This window comes from Sceloporus occidentalis, unplaced genomic scaffold, assembly GCF_023333645.1.
Source record: "Sceloporus occidentalis isolate IW3139 unplaced genomic scaffold, rSceOcc1.0.p SCAF_2, whole genome shotgun sequence".
Classification (NCBI taxonomy): Eukaryota; Metazoa; Chordata; class Lepidosauria; order Squamata; family Phrynosomatidae; genus Sceloporus; species Sceloporus occidentalis.
Window position 1 is genome coordinate 113,230,566 of NW_028316982.1, and position 27,898 is coordinate 113,258,463.

At 36.9% G+C, this 27,898-nt stretch overlaps 1 protein-coding gene across 1 annotated transcript in view; it reads right to left on the bottom strand.

Annotated features, from left to right (window-relative positions):
• NRG3 (neuregulin 3) overlaps window positions 1-27,898 on the bottom strand; it is a 763,610-nt gene that overhangs the window by 178,434 nt on the left and 557,278 nt on the right. The window lies entirely within an intron of this gene.

Below are 27,898 nucleotides of genomic sequence, written 5' to 3' on the forward strand. Positions count from 1 at the left end.
CCATTTGCCTGTTTTTGACTGTTTTATAATTATTTAATTATTTTAACTATGTAATTTGTATTTCATTTTTATTATTTTGTTGGTGGTGGAGGGGTGGGAACTGTCTAATTGTTTGTATTATGTATTAATTATTATATTGTGCTATGTATTTTTATTTCTTTTATTGTAAGCGACCTCAATTCGTAGAGAGAGTAGGGCTAAAAATAAATATTATTAGTATAGGAAAAAATACTCCTTCAATGTGCAACAGGGACAAACTATTGAGTAGACGTTAACTCCTACCTTAAGCTCATTGCTTAACATGTTTGTTCTTTCTGAATGATATTAGGTCAGCAAGTTGGTTGCTAAAAATATGCAGGTTGTGAGTTGAGTCAAGTAATTGTGTCATTTATTGCTGAATCGTCCATGCAGAGTCATTGCAGTGATTTGAGTCTGACTTAAATCTGAATCAGTTGAGGCAAGTCTACATCACTGATTGACCCTAAGACCCTCCCCTCTCTCTTGGCCTATAGAGGGGCAAGCAGGGGCATTCAGTAAGAGTGATCTGTAGTTCTTTTCCAATATATGGTTCTAATTCCCCTGAAACAAGCAGAAGTTGCAATAATGTAAAATGAAAAATGAAAGAGTGAATAAAAATGCATTCATTCATTGATTCAGAGTTTTTATATCCTGCTCTTCTGCCAGAGTGGATTAAAATTGTTAATTAGACAGTTCAGTGCCCTCAGGCTTACAATCTAAGAAAGACATGACACAAAAGGAGAAGGGAATAGCAGTAGGGAATGGGATCAAGTCCAGTGGTTCTTCTCTCCCTCTGAAGCCTGGGACATGGCAGATGGTATGGAGGGAGGACTCACATAATTCCACATAATATTCCACATAATTCCCTTTTCTGTTAATTCCTTACACTCATCAAGGTATTCTTGGCTTCTCTTTCACCAAAGCTTAGAAATATACCTTGAATGTCATATATCACATACTGCAAACCATTCTGTTCAAAATATTGCTGCTACTGCACTATGCAGTAGTTTATAGGAAATCAGTCCAATACTTTTCAAAGCCCTGTTGCCTGGTTAATCACAGCAGTTGTACAAAATTAATAATTTTGAGCTAAATAAAACATTTCAAAATACACACACACACACTTTAGATAATGGAGTTATCTGTTAGTTTTCTTAGCGGAACATATGGTGATTTGGTGAACTAAAAGCGTTATTCTCACTACAAAAAAGTATAAAATATAAAAACAAATCATCATGTTGTATCAAACTAAATGTAACACACACTACAAACATCACACTGTATTTTTTGACAATGCACTCTAGATTCCTCACTAGTGTTCATCTAATATTATGTACTTTGTCTCTGTTTGTCTCTGGGCTGTTTAGTTGTTACTTTATGTACTGAATCAACCAATGAAGACAAGGAGTGTGCTAGTCCCACCCCCACCATCTGTAGTTCTGCTGCCGTTCTATAGATGGAGGGTGCCAAGCAATGAGAAAATCTTTCTCTAAATGTGGATGCTCTCCACATGAATCAGAATCTTGATTCTCAAGTGTTCCATGTCATGCAGAAGGTAGTTGCAAATAGTGAAGGGTCTATCACCCTCCATGTGTAAGAGGGCCACAGAAATTAAGACAAAGAGAGATAGTGCTAGGGTACTCTCCTGTTTTTGTGCTGAAAACATTGACAGAATGGTGCTATTTTTACTTCTACTTGGAACCTCTGCAGAGTGGGCAAGCAAGGTAATGTTGCAGAAATGAGGAAGCAGAAATGATTTGGAGTTTGTTTGGGGAAGAAGCAAGATGCATTTTCCTCCAAATAATGCATTGGGCAGTATTGCCAGTGTTGCTGAGATCACGAAGGCAATGAGAAATCGATCACCACTACCTTTTGACCCCACCAGTCATTAAGCCAATCTGTTCTTTTGTATCAGACCTGTTTCCATGCTTAGCGACAACATACCTCACACTAAGCAAATAAATCATTTGCATGGAAGCAAAGTATGAACAATAATGACAGCTCCCCCAAAAATGTTCTGGGCTATTTTGCATATAAGTGGTATACAAAAAATTTAGGAGTGGAGATGAGGCATGGAAAAATTCAATGTAATTCAGATCATTTTGGCATGAAGATCTAATACCTGACAATCTAATGTGAGAAGTGTAGTTAAGAATTGTTTTTCAATAAACACAATTGGGGAGAGGGTTGGATTAAAAAAAACTATAATGCTCTTCTTGATCAATATAAAACCCTAGAAGGAGTTCAGTTTGCTTGGAGAAAAGATCTATACACTTCCATCTCACATGGAAGACTGGAACACATTTTTTTCCTGTGCTTATTATAAAAATGGTATAGTTTGATAGACTAACTTGCCTATGGAAAGAGACATTGGGCAACTTTAAATACAAATGGAACAAAGTTATAAGATACAAAAGTAATATATGGGGTAAAATTACAACAGAAGGGATCTTGGATTGAAGATATTTTTTACAAATTTTTGTAAACTCAGAGGTGATATATATAACTTTTGTTGCATGTATGGTGGAATTAACAATGAAGGTAACTTAGGCCTGAAAGACACGGGCAAAATGACATGGCTTCAGGATGTGTTGGGGGCATGCCATTTACATGACATATGCTCCGAACATGGCCAGAAGCCATGCTGAGGCTGTATCATTTGCAAAGAACCAACTGGCTTTTGAACACTTCAAAACCTTCGACCTGTTCTCTCAACCCAATACCTTCCTGCCTTCTCACTCCTGTTGCTTTCTCTATTTTACATTCTCTTCTTTTTACCATTAATCTGTCACTTTCAACCAGTTCTTTTCACTCTGTTTTTAAACTTGGGTTAGTTTCTCCTATCCTGAAAAAGTCTTCTCTGGACCCTCGCTCTCTCTCTATCATCCCATCTCACTTCTTCCTTTTTTCTATAAGAGTTTGGAGTTTATTTTCATTGTCTTGAGTTTTTGTCTGCTAACTCTATCCTGGTTCCCTTTCAGCCTGGCTTCTGTCCATTGAACTCTATTGAAACCGCTCTTACTAAGACTGTGGATGATCTCTTGTTGCCCAAGTCAAAAGGCGTTCTGGTATTGTTCTCCTCAATCCCTCCTCAGCTTTGATACTGTTGATCTTTTGGTGGATTTATTCCAGGATATGAGATTCACAGATCCAGTCCTGAACTGATTTAAATCATACCTCTCAAATAAATTGTTTGCAGTGTTCACTGGAGGTCAAGTCTCTACCCCCATTTCATTCTCTGTAGGAGTCCCAGAGGGTTCCATTCTGGGTCCTCTATTGTTTTCTCTTTATACTCTTTCCCTAGGTGATCTTATTAGCTCCTATGGCTTCCAATATTATCTTTATGCTGATGACACTCAATTGTATTTTTCAACTCCAGATCTCTCTCCCAAGGTTGAACATCGAGTGTCATCATATCTTTCTTCCATCTCCAAGCAGATGCTCCACTTGAGGCTGAAACTGAACATGCTCAAAACTGAGCTACTTGTTTTTCCTCCTAAACCCTTTATCCAATATTCCTTTTCAATTACCATCAATCATGTTTCTATTCAACCTGTAAAGAAGGCAAATAGTCTTGGTTTCATCTTTAATTCTCAGTTGTTGTTTATTCCTCAGATCCAGGCCACAGCCAAATCATGTTGATTTTTTCCTTATAATATTGCTAACATTACACGTTTTCTGTTGGCAGATACTGCTAAGATATTGGTCCACGTGTTGGGCCTCTTGTCTGGATTATTGTAACCTTTTGTTAATGGGATTTCCCCTTCCTTATCTTAATCCTCTAACATTCCACTGCCAGGGTTATTTTCTCTTCCCATCACTTAGATCACATCACTACTCGATTATTATCCTTTCACTTGCTTCCCATTCCTTGTAGAATCCAATACAGTGTGTCTGCATCATATGCGGACACACCATACATGGTTTTCAGCACACACTGAAAGCTGCGAGGGAGCCTGCGGGAGCGTGCGGGGTGCAAGGGGTGGCGTTGTTGTTCTCTGCCTTCAGGCTATTTTTGACTTCTGGCAACCTTTAGGTGAACCTATGATTTTTTTTTATTTGTGTGTGTGTGTGTGTGTGTAGGATTTCTTTATAAGAGATTTGCCATTGCTTTCCTCTGAGGCTGAGAATGTGTGGCTTTCTCATAGTCACCCAGTGGGTCTCCATGGCAAAGTGGGGATTCTAACCCTGGTCTCCAGAGTTCTAGTCCAACACCCAAACCACTACATGCAGGCTCTCTTCACACCTAGAACTCTTCTGTTTGCTGTATTTGCATACTTTGGTAACTTTGTTTGCTCAAGAAATTATATTTATAAACACACAACTGCAGTTTTAAGTAATCCCAGTCCTAGAAATATAGACGGGAGAAAATCTCATTTGTGGAGGCAGAATTATTATTGAGGGCAATGCCCTCATTCCAACCCCTCTCCCAATTAGACCCCTTCTGCCGGGAAGAAGTTTTGCATAACTTTCCATGTCAGTTTTGTTCATTTTGTTCAGTTATTTATACAATGCATGAGGCCAAAACAGGGTGAAACATGGATGAAGCTCTATTCTGCGCTAGAGCTGCCACTGGGACCCAGCAGCTGCAGAAGAAATGTTCTTTTACTTTGGCCTGTTACAGACTGCCAAAATAAAGCTGCTTCAGGTCTCTTTGGAGGTATGCAATTTAAATGATGCATGGGTCCTAAGAGTCCGGAGGTCGCGCCAAAGCCACACTCCATTCCTAAGCACTGGAGTGCAGCTTTGGTGCAGCTTCCGGATTCTTAGGATGCATGCATCATTTAAACAGCATACCTCCAAAGAGACCTGAAGCAGCTTTATTTTGGCAGTCTGTAACAGGCCTTTGTTCTAATTTTGAAAGTGTGCATTATTTCACTGGCATCTGAACAGACTAACAAAAGTGTGGGAATGTGGAAGGTCAAGGTGGCTTCCATATGTGGTGCATACGTGGTCTGGAGCATTCACCCTGGACCCAGTAATACACACCCACCAGTGACACTGATCATACACAAGTGGGCAAATGCACCATTGACCCATAATACTAGCAAACCGCCATATACCTCATGAAGTGAAATTATGACAAACCCAAATGTCCCCAATAGTGAAAAGGGTGTAATTAAAACATACACAAAGTGGTCAGTCCAACAGGGGGGCATGGGGTGAAGGGAGGGAAGGGTGTATGTATGGAGGCCTCCATGATTGTGCTTTGCCATTGTGTCACTTGGTGCACCAATTAATTATACAGGTAGTGTATTGTATGTGCAACTGTGTGACTGGTCACATGGGGTATCCAATGGGATGACAGTTGTGTGGGGCAAGGGAAGTACTGGCAGCCACAGTGGTATGTGGGTGTTCAACCTGCCTTGGGAGTGGGCTATGTGAACACCATGCCTTCCAGCTGAATTGGGAAAACCAAAGAATGGTCCTGTTCTTCCTCTGTCTGCTCAGCCCCCTGATTTCTTTCTGTTTCTCCACAAATAGTAATTTGTATTTAACATCTGTACACATTTTCTTTATCACATTTTATTCTACTATACACAGAATAACAAATATTTTTGTGTTTATTTTTCAATGTTACACCTTTTAAATCTGTTTTTTAACAGATATGTATAATTTCATCAGTATTTTTATTCCTGTGAAATGGACCACAAATGTGATTTTTTGAGGCAAAGTTTGCTTTATCCCACCACATCTAAAGAGATCCAAAATGGAAAATTTTGGTAGAAATTTGATAACAATTTCTATGCAAATGAGCTATTCAATATCCTATTTATTTACCTCTTATTGTGTTCTGTAAAGGCTGCGAAAATTGAAGAGTGGAGACAGTGAAAATAGGCCACCAGAGCCTTCCTGGCCTGGTATGGGTTCATTGTAGGAAAGACATCCTCAAGATTCTCTACAACTATCTTCCCAACATGAGTTTTGAAACATCTTTAACTAGATGAATATCATGTGGATGTATCAAGGGGGAAGAGTAGAGAATAGTGTGTGTGTGTGGTTGATTCTGGTTACCAGGGAGATGGAAGAGAATGCTGGGGAAGGAGAAGTCTAGGCATGAGATAAGAGGCTGAGAGGTTTTCAGCAGTGGTGCACTGTGATGTGATGGACTTCTATTAGAAAATGTTGTTGAACCTGTTGGCTGTATATTCTCAACTAAAGATAGTATGTCTCTGAATGAATGCATGAAGGAGGTAATGGGCAGGACAAGGAAAAATAGATTGAAGCTGAATCCTGACAAAACAGAAGTGCCTACCTTTGGAGGTATGTCAGCCAGTTCTGAATGGTCCTATACTCCCCTGAAAACTGTGTTTGCATCTTGTGGGTGCTTCTAGATCCATTACTCCAAATAATAGCTCAGATAGATGTGGCAGCAAGGAGTGCCTATCATCAACTTCAGCTATGCCAGCTGTGTCACTACCTAGATCTGGAGCACCTAAAATGGTAGTGGATGCACTAGTAACCTCAAGGCTGGACTTCTGCAAGGTGCTGCACATTGGGCTAACTCTGTACCAAATTGGAAAACACAGCAGCGAGACTGGTAATTTGGATATCCAGGAGTGAACATATTACACCAATGTTAAAATCCCTCAATTGGCTGCCAATTAGTTTCTGTCCAAGGGACAAAGAATTGATTATTACCTTTAAGGCCCCACATAGTTTGGGTCCAGGTTACCTATTGGTTCACCTCTTTCCATATACTCTGCCCTGTACACTCAGGTCCTCTGGCAGATATTTACTCCAGTCAGCCAGGCTTAGGTTGGCAACTGTCAGCCAGAGGACTTTTTTCGGCAGCAGCTCCTAGACTGTTGAACAACCTGCCAGAAGAGATTTGACAGCTGAATACACTGTCTGTATTTAAGACAGTATTAAAGACTAGACTTTTCTGGCAGACTTATTCAGATGATTTTAAATTGTAAATTTTAAATGATGAATTTTAAATGTGGTTTGCATCATGTCTGTTCTTTTAACTGATATGTGTCTTTAACTGATGTTATGTATTTGTTGGTATGTTGTTGTTCCCCACCTTGATCCATGAGAGAGGGAGGTAAGAAGCATTATTATTATTACTAGTGGTAGTAGTATAAAGTAAAGAGCTGCTGGGAGGGGGAGAGAATGGACTGCTAAAGTGAATGCAGATTAGTGGAAAGTTTAATGAGGTATTCATAAGGCTGGTGAATGACAACTGGTGAATGACTGTTGGTGAGTGACAGTTGGGAGTTCAGTTAGCTAAGGATTTTTTTTTACTTAGTGTTGGACTGAGAGAAGAGATTTTTGCTTGGAGGTTTGGTTTAGTTCATCTGAATCAGTTTGTGAGAAGTGCGTTAGGGTGTGTGTGGTGTTTGAAATGCAATAAACATTACATCTGTTTTGATATGTTCACCTTCTGTAAATTTATTCTGTCAATAAATTTTCTTTTGTTTTTATACACTTTTGTGTATAACCAGAAATGCTATCTATATGAGAGCTTGGAATCAGGTAAGATGTCTGTGGTGGCAGCATTGAATATAGATAGTGTCCACTGAGGAAAGTAGTTGCATTAATCTTCATAAGTACATTGAGGACATTTAGACAGTCTCCACATTTGGTGTCACACAGCTGGGACAGGAGAAAGCCCTTACTTTGTTGCAGACATGAGGATCAGAGAAAGCCCCCACTCTTCATTTTATTTATTTATTTATTATTTATTTCCAGGATTTATATCCTGCTTTTCACCCACAATGGGATTCAAGGTGGGTTACAATATATTTAAAAGACAGAGCTAAAACACTGATTACAGAAGTAAAAAAAAATTAAATTCTACCAACATTAAAACACAGATTAAAAACAGCATGGTTAAAAACAGTAAAGATCATTGAACATTAAAACAGCACACCACATTACTCAAATATAATCTGCCCAGCAAAATCTGCCTAAATAAAAATGTCTTCAGCTGCCGATGGAGCACCGGTTAAAGGGTAGAAAGGCTATATTTGGCCAAAGTAGTGAGTTTGCTTGAGAGTAACCCTCATAGTTGGTGGTAGTGTTGGGATTCTCCAACTGGAAAATAGCACACTTAGTGGGATAAGAGTTGGAAAATCCCTACAGGTAGTTCACAACTTTAAGGTTAATTTAAGCATTTACATGTATGTAATTCTTGTTTTCGTACTGGGTTGTCTATAATCTATCTTATTCACTGTAATCCTTTAAAAACAAACAAATAAGCAAGCAAACAACAAACACTTTCCTTATTTTTTTGTGGGTTTTTTGGGCTATGTGAAAAACCCACAAAAAACTATGGATGCCGGCCATGAGAGCTAAAGGCTTTCCTTGTTTGTTTGTTAGTTTTTGAGAAAGACATTCAGAAGTGCAATGTACTGGAAACAAAACCCATTATCCTAAGTTGTGAAATGTTAATAATATAACTTTATATTCTAAAAGGCTCGGGAATCTTTAAGCTATATTCAGATTCCAGGCTGTCTCTGAAATTTGGACCTTAAATATAATACATTTTACCAACGTATAATATATATAAAATAAGATCCATTTTAATTAGAAATGATCGTGTTTATAGTGTTTAAAATAGAAAATGAAATTCATGTACATATTGGACCAGACAAGAGTATCGTAGTGCCAATTTTAAATTAATAACACACACAGTAAAGAAACAATGTTATATTAAGGCATCTACTCTCCCTCAATAGGTTGCATGTTAAGTCCAGACATCAACCATGTGAGAAATAAAATAAGATTTTGATGACCTATTTTCAAAAGCCCACCCACTGCAACTATCTTAGCATAGACTTGTGACAAATTGCCACACTTTATCTAAATCCCAGACTCCATACCAGTGAAAAACATAAAAGTAATGCTTCTACTGGTTGCCAGCTTCACCTCCATAGAGGGACCATGACAACCTTTTCATATCATGTCTATCCATTATAAAGTCATGAGTGAGGTCACTATGACTTTACTATTGATAAAGCCTTGACTATTGCTGTAGGTTTGTCTCCATTACATGCAAAAGGCACATAATCTTATGACAATTAAAATCAACAAAGAGGAAGGGAAAGGGAAAGAGGCAGAGACTGAGAAAGAAAAGGTTATATTCTGAAAAAACTCAAGATTCCACTGTCAGTCAAAGGAAAATATAATATGTACCTATTTGGCTTTTTTTTCAATTTGGAAGTCAATCAGGCCAGCATACCCTTTATATACACCACATAACAGAAAGAAATAGAATAGAGGTGTGTGGCACCTTAATAGAGCTGCAGTTCTTCACTAATTTTGTTCACAAAGGAAGCAACAAGTAATTTTAGCAATTTTCTTCCTGCTGTGAGAAAGCCTTCAAAAACAATGCCGCTTTGGAAGACTTTTCACAGTTCAGAAATTATTTCATGCAAAAGTAACATATGGGAAGTTACCATGGGAAAAATGTGCAAAGTTTGCACAGAGTAAGTCCTGAATTGCTAAGATTCTTGTCAGCCAGGATTCGCCTCGTCAGGGTTTTCTAACACTTGGGAAAACATATTTTACAATCTTTGAAATGAAGGTATTTTGTTCTCCATTTCAAAAGTTGCTGCAAAGTACTCTATAACAGTTCTCATCTCTGAAAGAAGAAAGAATGCTTTTGTCCAGGTTTCTGTAATTTGCACAAAAATGTGTTTTTTCCCTTTTCTCAAAAATGCAAAATTCTCTCAAGACCAAGATAAAAAATGGTCCAAAACATGCTGCTGAAATAATGCAGTCTGAGACCGCTTTAACAGCCCTGGCTCAATGCTAGGGAATTCTGGGACTGTTGTTTTGTGAGACATTTAACCTTCTCTGTCAGAGAGTTCTGGTGCCACAATAAACTACAGTTCCCAAGATTCCCTAGACTGAACCAGGGCAGTTAAAGCAGTCTCAAACTGGATTATTTCTGCATTGTGTTTTGGACCTTTGTTGTACATCTCTTAAACAAAGGGGGGGAAACGCATATAAGGGAAAGGGCCACTTTTGCCTTTCTTTAAATAAGTTTTGGAAACAATACAAAGACTAATAAAATCTGTTTACTGTTTAATTGCCAAGTAATTAAAGCTTATTCATTAGTGAAGCCATCTCATGGAGGTTAATGCCTCTGCTTAGTCCTCAGACCACCCCAGAAAGTACAAGGGAACATTGAAGGGGAAATTATATATATCTTATCATTGACCCTCCAATATTCTGTTTGGGAAGTGGGAAATATCTTCTATCTCCCAATTTAGTGTGGCTTTAATTCCTGCAAAGGTCATATATATTTAAAAAGCAAACCAGTAAAGGTTCACCATCAATAACATATTGATGAAGCCTGTTTTGTTCAAGATTATTTTTCCCATTCTAGTTACCACACTTGTTTGATTCTGTGGAGTGAAGAAGATAAAATATTTCAGGAAAAATCACTTCCCACCATCTTTCTTACTCAAAATGGAATTTTAGTTGGCCAGTGCAATAGGAAGACTCCAAATTTTTAATATCTCTCAGAAATGTATTCAGATTGTTTACTTGATGCAAATGTCAATTGCCATAATCAAACAATCTTCTCGAGAAAGTTGGGTGCTTTCTGAACAGCTTGGGCCCAGGTTACTTGGAGGACCGCCTCCCCCCATATAATCCACCCCACACACTCAGGTCAGCCAGGAAGAATTTGTTGAGGGTAAAAACTGCGAGATATGTGTCGACCTCGCAAAGGGCCTTTTCCATCTCGGCCCCACAAATTTGGAACACCCTTCCCGATGAGCTCCGCTCCATCACCTCCCTGGATCTCTTTAAAAAGAGACTTAAGACCTTTCTTTTCCATCAAGCTTTCCCCCATGTGCCTTGATATTTGCGGTTTCCCCCCTGATCTGTATCTTGTATCATTGATTATCAACTCAGCTGGCTGTGATATGGTTTTATGGTTTTTAACTGTGATTGAATTTTTATTGCTCAGTTTTAATGTTATGTATATATTGTGATGTCTCTTGGTTTATTGTATTTTGTATTCTTTGTTGTTCACCACTTTGATCAGTACGGAAAAGCGGTATAGAAATAAATTTTATTATTATTATTATTATTATTATTATTATTATTATTATTATATTGAATTCTGAGTGCAAGACTGATCTCTTTGAGATGAGAGGGAATCATTTTAGCAAAGAGAATAAAATTTCCCAGTTTGAAATGTCCAGGTACTTTGGAAAAGGAAAGGTTCTAAAATCTCTACTCTTCTGACAAATATGAACATATTAGAAGATCAAATTTTCTTAGAAGTAAACATAATTTAACATCTTCCATCACAAATGACTTATGTATGAGCTTGTTTTTCCTTTCATATTTTGAATCAGTTTTTGACAATGATCCTATTAATGGTAGCTTGTGTACCATAGAATTTCAGAGTGACTCACTTCCTGCAGCGAGTTCTGTACAGACACCGAACTGTTTGTTCTAAATCGGTCTCCATGTAACAGAAAACTCTGTTTGATTGGATGATTTCAGATTATTTTTTTCTTAAATGCAACCATCATGATAGTTGTGGTTTACAGATATGTTAGAACTCAGGATGTCTAGTACTGGTATAACAAAAACAAAGCAACTCTTTTCACACCAGGATGATTGGCAAAGCCTTGAAGGAGGGTGGGGCTTTGATATCCTCCATGATAGAGACCAGAATTTTCAATATAAACAAGGTCCATTGGACTAAGCTGAGGCATGTGATGGGAGGCGGAGTCAGTATATAAGGACAGTGCTGCCTCTTTTCCACAAAGCAGCCCACCCTCCCACCCTAAATGCAGTATGAACTTTGTTGGTCGTTTCGGGGCTGGGTAGGAATTTTCTCCCCTTTTCCCGGGGTTTTTTGCCTACCCCATACTGTGTGCTGGTAATTGGCTTTGGGTGGCTGTTAAATAGGTTTCACTGGCCCATATGGGGTTAAAGAACTGTTTGGTATGCACCATTGGCACCCCTTTGTGGTGAAAGGTTAGGCCAGTGATGGTGAACCTTTTAGAGGCCGAGTGCCCAAACTGCAATCCAAAACCCACTTATTTATTGCAAAGTGCCATGTCCCTCTGGCTTTCTAGTAACAAACTCTGGCAAATGCTGTGCTGGGGCGACGGCACATGTGCCCACAGAGAGGGCTCTGAGTGCCACTTCTGGCACATGTGCCATAGGTTCGCCATCACTGGGTTAGGCTCTTGATCAGCTTAACACGTTAAGGGGCGTGGAGTTGTGAGAGAACCTGCCTTTGGGGTAGACATGGGGGTTTTGCTCAACCTTACAAATTTGTGGGGGCTTGGGGGAGAGTGCCTTATGTTTACCTTCCTAGGACTGGACTGAAGATGCAATCCGAATCATTGGATTTACCTCGGGGTTCGGTGTTTGTGCCCAAAGAGAAGGGTGAAGAGGAAGTCTAGGATTGACACTTGGCTTCAGCTGGACCCGCACCAGGCTTTTCACTTTAATCAATTTGCTCAGAATTTGAAGTTAAGGTTGAAGTTCAAGTGCTTAGCTTTAAATAGATTATAGGTCAAATAAATGGCCCTTTATTCATCCAATTTACGTCTCTGGTCTCATTATTTCATGGTTGGGTATAAATATATGAAGCAAAACTATTCTAAATATCACTACTACATGCTAAAATAGTGGTGATGACTGCGGAGGTAAATGGCATTTTTAAAAGAGTAAATAAACCTATAGTTTATTTTTTTATATCTATACAGACTTTTAAAGATGTATGGCACAGCATTTTAAACTGAACCCGCATCAGTATGAACAAGCCTGATGGCACAAAAATGTTTTTACCTACCACCAAACGGAGATCTAGGGAGCAGGTTCCAAAGTCTGGGAACAGCCACCAAGAAGCCAAGAAGGTGGAGAACCCTAAGATATTCATTGGGTCCCCATAAATTGACACATGACTTGAAGGCCCATACACATGTCTGTGAAGTTGTGTGCTGTATTATTAATGGTGATTATGTTTTTAGTGTTTTTAACCATTTTATCCATATTTTAAAATAACTTGGTGATTTAATTTTTTGTACCATATGCAAACTAATCTTTTAATTTGATCTTTTTAAAATTATTGTAAGCTGTTTTGAATCCCATCTTGGGATAGAAGTGGAGTATAAATACAATAAATGGGTATGTAAAAAATAAAATATTTTTTAAATTAATAAATAAATAAAATAAATTTTAGCAATTTTCTTCCCGCTCTGACAAGGTCTATGAAGACTTTACACTATTTGAAGTCTAGTCACAATTTGGGACTTACTCTATACAGAATTTGTATGTGTGGGTTCTCTTACACAGAAAACAACATTTTATGCATGGAAAATAAGTATTACGAAACAAAAACAAACAGCTTCATTTATATACCACTCAATACTGAACTAACAGTCTCTAAGCAGTTTACAACTGTAAGCTAATTGCCCCGGACAATCTTGGTACCCATTTTAACGACCTCGGAAGGATGCAAGCCTGAGTCGAGCTTGTGCCCCCTTACGTTCTGCATGGAAGAAAGCCTGTTTTCTACACAATGATTCTCATCAGACAAAGATTCCCTGTCTTGGGATTCTTGACACTTAAGAAACACATTTTTGAATCTGTTTGGAATATTTTCAAATAGTCTTTCCAGAGTTAATTACAATAGAACTTTCTTAATAAGTGTGTGTGTATTAATTTTGATATAATCTACTTCACAACCAAAACCATAAACAGTCATGTGTGTGTATGTATGTATGAGAGAATATATATATATATATATATATATATATATATATATATGTATATATATATGAGAAAAAAAGATTTTTTTTAAAAAAAATGTACAGACATAACTAAAGCTATACCAAAACTACTATGTAATACTAAAACACTTAACACTAATTAAGAGTTGAAGCAGATGGGACAAAAGCCTCACTAGCTCCAGGACTGCAGCAACCAGATGCCAAATGGTGTATAATCATATAAATGTCATACCCCCAAAACAGCCGGAAGCCATTTTATTTGGCCCTTCTGCTTTGGGCCTAAGACAAAAGGATTTTCACCCTCCCCCAATCCAGACTATAATAAAAGAAAAAAAAGAAAGATAGAAAAAGACAAAATGTATTTTCCAACCAGACAATCCTACGGCTAAAATTACTAGTAGCCACAGTCATAAGTTATTATCATCGCACCTAGACTTCTTATTCCTCAAAAAGTCCATATATGCTCTCCTGTATATACTTTTTAAAAAAAGTCTTCACTTGTTTTGTCCTTTAAAACCTATGTTAGTTTGGACGCTTGAACTTACACAGCAACCCAATGCATTCTTCCATTGTCAGGGCTTCAGTTACTTTCCAAGATTGAACAAAAAATATTCTTGCTGCTATCATATATTGGAGAAGTTGTCCATATTTACTATCCAGTTATCTATCCATAGTGCCCAGCTAAAACATTTCTGGTGACACTGCAAAATCTATCTTTACATTATTTTGAATGAACATATAAATCTCAGATGAATAACATTTTGATTTCTTACGAAGTCCACCACATATGGAAAAGAGTCCTCCTTAATTTGACAACCCCAGAACTGATTTGAAACATCCTTAGAATTATTGACCACTTATTTGAGGTTGGATACTATCTATACATCATGTTATACATATTTTCCTTTAAACTGCTATTCAAAGTAAATTTGTCATCTTTTGTCCACACCTTGTCCCCCATACATTTGTTTACACATTATATTCAGAATGTTATGCCTATTTTGTTGCATCCCTCTTTCACAGATTGATCTTCTGTCTTTAGTTTCAAAGGACATTTATACACTTCTTTAATTAAATGTTCATCATCCTTACACAATTCTACCTAAAAATGATTTTCTTGAGGCTCTATGGCTAAACCTCTCTTATCTTGTTTAAATCTTTCCTTAAGCTCCAGATAAGTGAACTAATTAAGATCTTTGCTTTTCTTAAAGAGAATCACTCTTGATTTGATCTCCCAGGTGTCATGTTTAAAATATAAAAAAATAATAAAGCAATCAATTCAGATTTGTAACTCATTATTTCCTAAAGAAGGCTTTCTGTGTTGAGGTGGCTAATGTTATCATGGGGAAAAGTATCTGTTTATAATTGTACCTAATCTATATAAGAATCTATCTAATGCAATTATTTTTAAAATCAGCACGTGCCTTAACTTTATCATAACAGTGTAACCTTGCCACCCACATCTTACATCATGAACCTCAAATTCCAAAAGTGTCTCATCACTAAGCAAAATCCTTGGAATTCATTTCTTGAATTGTAACAAGTGAAAACTGTTTTTGCAGTAACTAAACCCTTTGTTCAATCTCGTTATCAAACTTCTTTAATTTTCACTGTACATTACACGAGAGCTCTTGCAAAAGTTTTGTCCTTTTACATCTTTCTTTTTTTCCCTGCCTACAACCAGCCTTACTCGCACCCCAAATTACTGTAGGATCTGTGTCCTTATTTAAATTCAGCTCAAAATTCCCCTCAGTTCTTTTTTCATTGCTGCAATATTTCCACCTTCAAAATATAGCTGCTAAGTCTCCATCTGAAGTGTGTTTGCTCCGTTTCCAATTACTATGCTATTGTGGTCTGAAAAAGTTTTGGGGAAATAATTTTTTTCCAAGTTGTCCATATTCTTAGATCGCCAAACATATATATTGTTGGAAAAGATGCATGGCAATTTGAGAAAAAAGTATAGCCTCTTGAGTTGGCTGCAAATATCTCCAACCATCTATTAGTCCAAAGTATTATGTACATTTAAAAGTCATTATGGATAGTCTCCCTTATCTTCCTTATTTTCTTTCGTAGAAGATGTATCCCTAAAGGTAAAGGATCAATAACTCCATTTCAATCCCCCATGCAAATCAGATTTTGCAGATGCAATTCTGATGTTTTCTTATTAAATTTTCATAAAATCATTTCACATTTTTGGGGCATAAATGCCCATTAAATTCATTATTTTGCCATTTTAGTTTATTTTTGTAATTATACATTTACCTTGTTCATTTGTAACTTAAATTTAGGTTATAATATTTGCTTTATAAAAAGAATATACCTTTCTTTTATTCTTATTGGTAGAAACAAATTTCAAGTCCATAATCTTGTTCTACAAAAGCCTACAATTTCTTTTTGTTATATGTGTCTCTTGCAGACAAATAATTTCATATTTGCGTATTGTTGTTTTTCAGAAGATTTGTTCTTTTTCTGGGGGAAGTTTAGTCCATTCACATTCCATGATATTATTTTCAAATTCATTTTCATTGTTGCATTAAAATATTTTGCTTTATTGCTATTTTTTCATTTCTTCTTAACAAGTCCTTAAATATATTCTTCTGGGGTCTCCTCCTTCAACCTTTTAATCAAATCATGCACTCTCTCCAGAGAATTGATCATGTATTTGTTCCCTGTAAAAGCAATTATCAAACCCTCTGGGTGTATCCAGAGAAAAGCTGTTTGTTAGTGTTTCTTAAGAAGCTCCACCAAAAACATGTATTCTCTGTATTTTCTCAGCATTCTTTCTGGGATTTCTTTAAACACAATTATTTACTTCTCATTTATTTTAATCCTTTTCTTGAAATGTGTTCTCAATATTTCATTTCTAAATCTTTTCTGTATAAAGTCAGTGATCAAATCTCTAGGGGGGAAATACCTCCAAGAATAGGTGGAGTTCTGACCATATAATGCTTCAATGTATTTATCCATCTGTTTCAAAGAAGTAACTACAAGAGTCACCAAAGATTTTAAACTTCCTGTCTTAAATCCATCAGCTCCTTTGGGACAACTAGCCTTCACATAGCCTGATTTGTGTTTATTTTTCCTTAAAATAAATCAATAAATTATTCTATCTTGTGATTTTTTAAAATCCAACCAATCCCTTTCATATAACAGAGTTTTTCTACTTGTGTTCATTAATAGTGGCTGTTAAGTTCTGAAAGGAGGAAGTACACTCCTTAAGTTATTTTCTAACCACCTCCTTAAACTGACATATTTCTGTTGAGATTTCTGATCTCAAATTTATGTTCTATCTTGTGTTTAAGTTTAAATTATTTTCTATCATTCATTTCTACAGATATAAAATTTGATTTAAAATTTCATATATTAACACTTGAAGTCTTGCAAGCATAAGTTCAGACTTCTTTTTGGATGTTTTCTTTTCTGGTAATCATTTTTATGATGTATTTTATGGTGTGTTGTAAAACACTTTATAATAGACATTCAGTGTCAGGTACAGTCTTCATTTCCTCTTTTTCATATTTTCTCAAAAGTGTCCTCTACATAATTCGTTTAGCTATTTAAAACTTTAAAAATACAGTGGACCCTTGTTATACGCTGGGATTTGGTTCCAAGATCCCCTGTTTATAACAAAATCTGTGTATTGTCAAGTCCCATTCAATATAATGACATAGCAAAATGGTGTCCCTTATAAAAAATGGAAAATCAAGGTTTGATATTTGAAATTTTGTATTTTTTTTTAACATTTTCAAAACGTGGATGCTTGAATCCATGTATAAAAAATCTATGTATAAGAAGGGCCGACTGTATTTAGCAGAAACTTTTACTTGTTTATATTTTTTATAACTGTGTCTGGCTGTTCCTGTTAAGTTTTTAAAGAGAGTCTGGTCCAGATTTCTACAGTGAACCCACTAAACAACAGAAGCACTGGTCCTCATAAGAATCACCTTGAAACCCAAGTACCTGATCCAGGGAGAGATCTTGAAGAAAAATATGGCACAGTGAGTGACGAGAGCCCAAGGATTTGGAACTGCAAGGTGTGGCTGGAGAGAGGATCTAACACACTTGCACTACTTCCAATAAAGTTTCCAGGTCATATTAATCACAGAGCTTCATGTGAGATTGATACCATTCCTGAAACCCTGGCAGTACATATGCAAGTATCATGGGAAGACAAAGAATACTTCAAGAACCTCATGAGGTACTGATAACATTGTATTCCTAATACACATGATGATTATCTCAGAGAACCTGAACGAATGTTTGACCAGAGTCTTATGTGGCATAACAATACAAATGGCCTCAATAAGTACATTCAAAGCAGCAAGGGAGCTCAATGTGAAAGTTGGAGATAAGAGATGCACACTCTGATTGAATAAGAGTTAGCTCTGAGTCAGTGAGCCTCAGAATCTCTTTGATTCAGCTGAATGTACATTTTGATAATGGAATATTAGTCATTTTGTGACACTGTTCCCTGATATATAGTCCATCTGTATAACACATCTAAAATGAATTGTTAACATTCACATCTGAAAACACAAATTATACATGTGCATAGAAAAGAGGAGGAGGAGGAGGAGGAGGAGGAGGAGGAATTATGATAGGCTTCATTACTGAAACAGTAAGCCACTCTATCAATTTTCTGGAAAATAAACTTATGGAATGATGGCATCACAGTATACATTTCATAACATTTGTTTTTGTGATGGCATCACTAAAAAGAATTGTGCTTATTCAAGAAAGTGTGTTTTCTAGAGTAAATAAATGAAACATAAATCCAGCCTATGGCTGCAAAATACTGGGTATTATTTTGCCTTCAGATCTGTGAGAATAGAAAACACAGGCTTTTGCTCTATGTTGTCAAGAAATCCCAACAATGGCCTATAAGTTTTCTTCTGGATCAGTCTCAGTTGAGCAAGCAAAGCTAGTGGCACTTTAACTTTGTATTGTTCATGATGCACTTTGTTGAGTTACCTTAACCTACCACACTTACCATTTCTCATTGTTCAACAGCTGTAAAAAGGCAGGATAAATTATAATACACACACTCATGACCTCATAAATATAAATTCAAACCCATGTAATTTTGTTTTCTGATTATTTGAGACCTTCTGTAAGACTATCTGTACAATTTTTTTTTAAAAAAATTGAATACTTAAAATATAAAGGCTAAGACAGGGGGAATGCAAGAAGATGATGGAAAGAAAGAGGGGGAGAAATGTTCCATGAATGTTAGCTGGTGATAGATGTTAATAGAAGTTGACCAATGCCATAATCATCTCGGTAGATTTTGATATTATTATTGTTGTGTGTGCCTCCAAGTCATTTTTGACTTCTGACAACTCTAAGGAAAACCTATAATAGCATTCTCTTGGCAAGTTCGTTAAGAGGAGGTTTCCCATTGCAATCCTCTGAGGCTGAGAGTGTGTGACTTGCCCAAGGTCACCCAGAGATTTTTTATGCTCAAGCTGGTCTCCAGAGGCATCGTCCAATGCACTACACCACCCAAAATAAAATGAATGAATAAATAAAATGTACAAAAAGTTATTTTTGTTGTTTGATGCCTTCATGTTGATTCTGACTTATGGTGAACGTCTCGTAGGGTTTTATTTGCAAGATTTATTCAGAGGAGGTTTGCCATGGCCTTCCTCTATGACTGAAAGAGTATGGCTTCCCTAAGGTCACCCAATAGGTTTCTATGGCTTAATGAGGATTCAAAACCTGGTCTTTCAGAGTCCCAGTCCATCAACCAAACTACTACACTATTCTGGCTCTCAAAAAGTTATTTATTTGGGTTTATGCAAAGCATGACTCTTTCAGCTACACAGGCAAGGATCCAGGCACATTGATTTATTAGATAACTTTCAAGTAGCACAAAAATGTGTATGTATGGATGCATGAGGGAGAAATTGGTTGTGGGATAAGCTGGCTTATGATTCTGTGAAGGCAACATAATGTATTTTGATTTATCTGATCAAACTAGGTATCTTAACAGCTGCTAAAACAATTTGTCTTTTAAGTGCATTCATTAGCGTTATTATCTTATTCATGTTAGGGTAATAGAATATATATATATATATATATATATATATTCAAAACACTTTGCAGATTTCAGTAATACTTGAAACCAACAGGGTTCTGGAAAGATTAATTGGCTAATTATCAATTTAAAGCTTTAATTGAATGAAATAGCTAGTGCTTAGAGTGAACTCATAGTAAAGTGGCCACAGGAGCAGGAGTCAAGGTCAAAGGAAAAAAAACACCCATAAGTTATGTTCCATTGAATCATCTCCTAGAAATACTACTTGTGATGACTGAATCGGTCATTTCTGGTTTCTTTGTTTCTCATTTTCGATGCTTTATGTTTCTGCATCATTTTCTGAAGTTATTTTTTTTTTAAAGTCTACATGAACAGTCATTCCTTTTTGTGCATCTTTTCCCTAACGTATGTATTTTTGTAGGGGGGTTGCATTAATTTTTTTTTTTAAATTGGGAAATGTATGACAAAATTTTAAGAAGCATTACTGATGTTTTGATTTATAAAGTGGGATTATGTTAAGCTCTTGCCTGAATGCACATCAGTCAAAATCCTGCCCAAATTGTGTGGGGAGGCATCTTTCAGCTCACTATTTGTGTTGTACACAAGCACATGCACGACCTCTAGCCGTGTGCTGGACTGAGTGCAGGCTGCTATCAAACTACTCTCAAGCTCATTGCTTGGTGTTGCATCTTGGATTTTAATATACAAGCAAAGAAAGGAAGGTGAGATTCACTTCAAAATCCTAACCACCTAAGTAGCATTTTTTGTGGTGATTGAATCAAGAGCAACTTCCACCGGGATGGCAGAAACAATTAATTTTTTTATAAAAATAAACTGCAGATGCCTATCCAGATAAAGAGGAAATTACACTGTGTTGAAACCCCCCCTTCCTTTCAGTTCTATTTTCTTTCTTTCTTTTTAAATTAAATCTATTTCATACTTTAAAAATTATTAATGCAATGGGTTAATTCTTAATCCAAATAAACATGATAAGAACCATGGGAGCAAAACGAAACCCCAGAAACAGTTGTCCAACACCACATTTTGCACAACCCTCTCCAAAAATCCTATTGATGACGATGTGAATGAACTACACAAACTACTCTAATAATTTTCCACTGCTGTACACATTGAATTCAAATAGATATAGTCTAAAGCCCAAACTGGTCAACTTTTATTTACTACCCAAACTACACAAACAAGGCAATGCAGAAGATCAATTGCCTCAAGCATTAGAACCCTGACTATAGGGATATCTGGATATATTGACAGTTCTCAAGCCACATGCCATCAATAGTCTAAGCTACTGATTTCCTGAGGGAAATACAGTCCATCCACAACCTCCCAAAGAACACCATCCTAGACACTATGGATGTGGAATCCCTATACACCAACATCTCACAACAGGATGGACTGCAAGCCATCAAGAACACCATCCTGAATGAGGTGAGAGCAGACTGGGCCACCAGATGTGGTGGCCACCAGACTGGGCCTGGGCCACCACTCATAACTACTTCTCCAATGTATCTCCAAGTCACATGACATCACAGTATGAAAACATCTTAATGGCTGACCTGGAACAATACTTCCTCAGCACATCCACACAACATCCTCTCATCTAACTATAGTTTCTTGATGACATCTTTGTAATTTGGCTACATGGAAAGCAATCACTTCAGAAGTTCCACCAGGATTCATCCACGTCCACCCCTGCAACACCTAAAGCCTGGAACAATCCACACAAGAAATTCACTTTCTTGACACCATTGTGCAATCAAAAACCCACTAGTGGTTACACATACACAGATAAATGAATTATTCTCCACATCTGCTGTTCCACACCTTGGTACATCATTGGAAACTTCCTGTCTGTAGGAGTATCCACCCCAAATATTCAATACCTTCCTCTCTCCTGCCTGTACATCCCTTTTTATAAGTTGTGGTGGCCTTTAAACATGTGTTCAGAACATGAGGGAGCATTCTGAAGCAACCCGTTGTTGTTATGAAAAGTCTGCAAATTATCCATTATTTATTATTGTGTTATTTTTACTGCCAGGGAAAGGGAAAGGCACTGATGAGATTTTGTGCCTCAGGTGCCTCCGAAAATTGACAGCTCTTCACTGCTTCTCAGAAGGATTTATGGTGGAGGGATGCCATTTGCTGTTCTGCCTCAGGCAACAAAATGTCTTGAGCCAGGCTTGCCAGTGGTGACGCTTTCTATCTAATAGATTACTTTGACTTTTAAAGCAATTGGTCTCTGTGTGTATTGGGTGTGGGTGTTAATAATTTTGTGTGCTTCATTTAAAACCAATGTCTTTCTACCCACCCGACTCTGATAAATATTGCATATTAGTCACCACAGGTAGCTTCAGTTCTTTCTGTGTGGAAAGGTCACTCTACCTTGAATTTGCCCGTTCTGTTAAGCTGGACATGTGGTGGTGATGATGACTGCACTATTGGTAGATTATTTTATAAATAACTGACTTATTTTGCTTTCATTACAGAAATGCTAACATTTAAAACTTCCCAGCAAGCTAAAAAGTTTTGTTAAAGGGCTTTATTCTCAAACAAGCTAAATCGAAACTGAAGAAAACAAAGTTGGGAAACATCCTGGGGGAGGTTTAGTCAGATCTTGTCTTTGTAGTCTGGACAGCACAGAGGTTTGTTGCTTTTTCTATTTTTATGTTTTCTTCACTGTACTGTTTTGAACTTTATTAAAGCTCCAGAGATGAGACAATTGGCTTGATGTTACCTGCTAACAGAAACAATGCTTGTGTACACTCTGATTCCTCTGAAGAGACAGACACAAGGCAGGACATGACTTTCGGCTGGGGTGGGCAATAATCCAAGTAGGGGAGATCCAAGCCTTACTCCAGAATGGCAAGTGAAATGTTTCCTTCTGATCACTCCTTACACCACTTGTGGTATTGTATACAGAAGTTCAATCTCTTGGGAGAGGAAAATAAATTTCTCAGTGCTTAGTTTTGGGAAATGCATTATTTGGACGGGCAAACAGGCTAAGAAGGATGATGACAAAACAGGGTATCAAAACTGTATCAATACATTTGGTGACTAAGGCAAAGGAAGAGATGCTGCTCACTCCGATTCTATTTATAAATGCTAACTGGACTGGCTGTTGATCATGATACTTGAAGGCAACAAGCTAGGTTAGGATCTACCAGGCAGGTCATGTGCCACACAATTTTCTATCCCAGGTTTCCCACTGACTTTGCTTTAAAGTAGGGAGCAGTCTAGGAGGTGGTCTTCTTTAGCTTTCCAACCAAGTCCAGAATATTGAACAAAGGTAATTATATCTCAATACTAAAACATACAGTATATGCAAAAACACAAGAAAAAAAAGATCCAGACACATAAGCAACAAATTTGCTAATTCATGAATACATTTTCTGCTTCAGCTTCATCAGGATCAAACACACATGCAGATTAAACAGCTATTGGTTTTCATAGAATCATAGACCTTGAAGAGACCACAGGGGCCATCCAGTTCAAGCCCCTGCCATGCAGGAACACAGAATCAAAACACTCCCAGCAGATGGTCATCCACCCTCTGTTTAAAGACCTCCAAAGAAGGAGACTCCACCACTGTCCGAGGGAGTGTGCTCCACTGTTGAACAGTTTTATTTTCAGCTTTCCCCCTAACCCCCATCTCTCTCTCTCTCTCTCTCTCTCCATATATATATATATATATATATATATATATACACACACACACACACACACACACACACACATATTGTTTTGATTTGAACTATGGGAAGCCAGTAAATCAATATGTATGATTTTCTTTATGATCCCACAGCAGTAACCAAACACATGGTATCAATATTTCATGTATTCTTACAACAACTCAATGAATTTGTTCATTGTTTTTTTTCCAGCTAACTATGCTGATCAGCATAATCCCACTTACAGTTCTAGGCTGCAATCTTATTTAAAAGAAAAAAAGAATAAGAGTGCACCCCAAAATATGTACAAATAAAATCACCCTTGTATGTAGTGTCCTTCCAAGAGGGGATCTTTACCCTATTCACAGTGTGATCTTAATTATAGTGTAATGTAAGCACTGCAAAATCTCTTATTCTCCATCAAACAGGCTGTCCTTTTCCTTCCACCAAAAAGATTAAAAAGTCATCATAGCACTTTTTTGTTGGCAGAAGAAACAAAACATTTTCTTTTCTGTAAAAAAATCCATGAAATTCCTTTTTGTACAAATGTTGACCCTTATGCATCATAGTTTTTCAAACTCTTACAAAACAAGTTCTGAAATGTGAAAAATAATCATAAATGTACACACTCTCATAATCTTGCCCAGCAGGGAGAAGACCTTTAAAATATTTTGTTCTTGTAGGCAACTTACTTATCAACACATGCATAGACATGAGAAGTAAACATGTTTTGAAATGGATTTAATCTACTTAATAATAGAGAGAAGATAGGGGAATGATCCTAAAGGCCTGTTAAAAGGCCACCTTCATCAAACTAGTATTGTAAAACAGAAACTTGAACACAGTGGGTGATAGTATTCAGCTTGGCACTGGCTAGTACAAATATGTTCTTACAAGTCACAGTGCTCTTTAGTTTAATTACTTGTCCAGTGTGCTCTCCATGATTATCCCCAAATCCTATTACCAAATGACTTCTCTTACTTATGTTCTTTTCCTTGGATGTCAAGAATCACAAGTGTGCAGAGGTTTGAGGCAAGTAAATTTGATCTGACGAACTATCACCTTGCCCATCTAACCAGAAAAGATTATTGAGGACGGGAGTGTGACAGTGACATAAATTATATCATGTTTTGCATGCATGTAGTCCAACAAAGAGTCTGGCTTGGGATACAAAATAAGTACAGGGAAAATCCTGGGCTAGGGAAATGAGTGAATTAACCTCTCAGTATCCACATATTACCGACACCCAAGATGAAACACCAACGACGGATGCTTTGCAGGTCACTGATGCAGACACTGATTTTAAGTTTGTAGAAGAGCAGGCTTTGCAGGTGTTTCAGGATCTTTCAGTTGCCAACCAAATAATGGTAACTACACAACTGAAGGATACAGAATCCAAATTCCGGAGGATAATTCAATCCCAGCTGGAAATTGATCCATCTACTTCTTCATCAGTTAAAGGCTCCGCCCGCTCCAGTATGAACAGTTGTGTTCAAATGGAGGAAGCACCCTTCTCTGCTATTTCATCAGATCCGGTTCAGTGACTAGAAAGGGGGTAGATCAGGTCTATCACTCCTCTCATGGAATATAGCTGGCTGGCTGAACAAAAACTCAGATATGGATTTCATTGAATATATTGGTAAATTTGACATTGTATGTCTACAAGAAACCTGGTGCCCATATGATATCCTACTGCCAGGATTTGTATCCTTTTGTGTGCCTGCATGTAGATCCTCTAATAGGGGTTGATATAAGGGGGGACTGGCCATACTTTTAAAACTTTCTTGTGGTCTTAAGTATACAGTACTGACACCATGTGCATCAATAGCACAAGTTATTTCTTTGCAATTAAGAAATATCAAGATATTTTTGTTCAATATCTATATTCCCTCTACCTCAAATGAGTCTAATTTAGCCACTTATTTGGACCAACTGTTTAGCTATATTGAAGATATCACCACTAGGTTTGTTTCTTCCAGGTGCATCTTAATGGGTGATTTTAATGCAAGAATTGGGCCCTCTAATGACTTTCTTTGTGAGCATCTCATGATTGATCCAAGTTTGCCACCCTATCCCTTAAATCTCCCTCGTGTAGGAAAGGATTTAAAACTCAATAATAATGGATCATTCCTGATTAATCTTTGCAGTAATTACACCTTTTTAATATTAAATGGTTCTGAAGGGTTCCCAAAAACTGAGCGTTTTACATTTAACTCACTCATAGGGAGAAGTACTGTCGATTATGTGATAATCAGTCCTGATTTGTTGAATTTTATTGTTGTTATTGTTGTTTGTTGAACCAGTTCTTTTGAAGAACACAGGGTGCCAATTGTGATAGGAAGTTTCCTTGTCATTGAAAAGAAAGGGCATCTCAATAAATCAAAAGAACTCATTTTAAAAAAATGGTGAACTACCAGAAGATTTTTAAATTTTTTGTGCAAACACTAATTTTTCTGTACAGATGATTTTTTTTATGCTATATGATTTTTGCACCTCTTTTTAACATTCTTGCAATTTGATCAAGTGGAAAGAAAAACATTAAATTACTTACTCTTGTATGCAAGAATGAAATCATAGATTCACATCCCTAGTGATAATGTAGCTCTTTGTCATGATGGCAAATGCTATAGTGTAGGTTCACAGTAGAAACTGTAAGTCCAGTTAGGTGAAATGTGGGTCCAGAATAGGAATGGGAAGAATATTCAAAAATAGTTTTCTAAAAAATGGTTGAAAAACATGTGAAGAAATCCACATGAGAAGACTCAGACTGATGGGAATCTTCACAGTCTGTGACTTGTGTTGTATCAGCACTGCAGAATTAATGCAGTTTGATACTGCTTTAACTGTCATGGCTCCATGTTATGAAATCCTGAGATTATTAGGTTTTTTTTCTGGCATCAGGGAAGGCTAAATATTTATCAGAAAAGGTTAACTACTGCATATACTAAGGTATAAATCTAGAAATTTAGGTTAAAACATTGACACAAAAAAACCTGAGTCGACTTATCCATGAGTCAATGTAAGTACTATATCTAAACTCTTACTTAAAAGAAGGAACTGTCTCCTGGTGAAAAGCAAGAGTATCATATGTGAAGCACCAACCCCCTCTACTCTCTCATGCATCCAGTCTTAAGCGTATGCACAAAGAGCTATGTCTGCTAGAATTTTGTAAGTTCTTTGATACTGATTTGCTTTGCTTTATCCTTTAGATCTTCTATTATATGCCCCTAAATTTTGCCCTCGACTTAGGCATGAGTCATAGCAAAATCCATAATTTTGACCCTAAAACTTGCCCTCAACTTATACATGAGGTCGACGTATAGTCAAGTATATACAGTATCTCACAAAACTATAATTCCCAGTATTCCATAGCATCAAGCAATATCTGAATAATCTGATGCTCAAACTACTACACCATGCTGTCTCCTCAGTAGATTTCTCATGTCCTTACTTCTTACTTCTCATACCTTTGTCCCTTCCTAAACAAATGGGGAATCAGGTTCATTTGTCTTAAGTCATCATGGTACCACAATTAAAGTTAAAGAAGGCATAAAGAAAAACTAGTGCCAACAAAACAGGCCACAGTGGAAATCACATGACACACAAGAGAACAGAACAAAGGTTGTCCATAGACACATTTTACTCAATAAACTTTGCAAACAAGCCACAGAACAATATCAAGAATGAAACATTCAAAGGAAGAAGCAAATATCAATGTCTTTAAAAGAAGAAACCCAAACATCCAAACAGCATTTTTGGTTTTATGTAATAGAAAAGCACAGAAACATTGACATGGCCATCTACTGTATGTCTGATTTTAATTTTCATGCCAAAAAGGAGAGGGACGCAAAATAAAGAAGAAGAAGACTATTTGGAGGACTTTGTTAAGGGTGGCATTTCATAACACAATGGAAGTTTTGGAAAAAGGACCTTGTAATCCTTTTTTCATGTTTCCTTTATAATAATTTGCTTTGAATGTCTTGAATTGTGACACATGCATGCCTTGTTTATTTACTGAGACACTTTTGTTCTATCCTTCCCATGCTTGGGGCAGGTATTTATCATAAACCATAAACCCAATAAAACAAGTCTTTAAATTACCATTTAAACCCTATGAAATTCAGCAACAATAGAAACTCAGAAATTAACACCGACTCACTTCAGATATAATGATAAAACATTGTTATTCCCATGAAACTCATATTTGTTTGATACCAGTTCCTCCTCTGCTGAGGAGGAGATTTGGAGATTTAACATTCAGCTTCTAGTTTCCACTGTTTCTATTGCCTCCAAACTCCGAGGTGTACTTAAATCTCCTTTCATTTAAGTGTATCTTGTCCATCATAATGACAAGCACTATTATCATATGGCAAACAGAATGACAAGTTAATCACAATGACAAGCAAATACATATTTCAAAGAACTGGAATTTTGCCTTG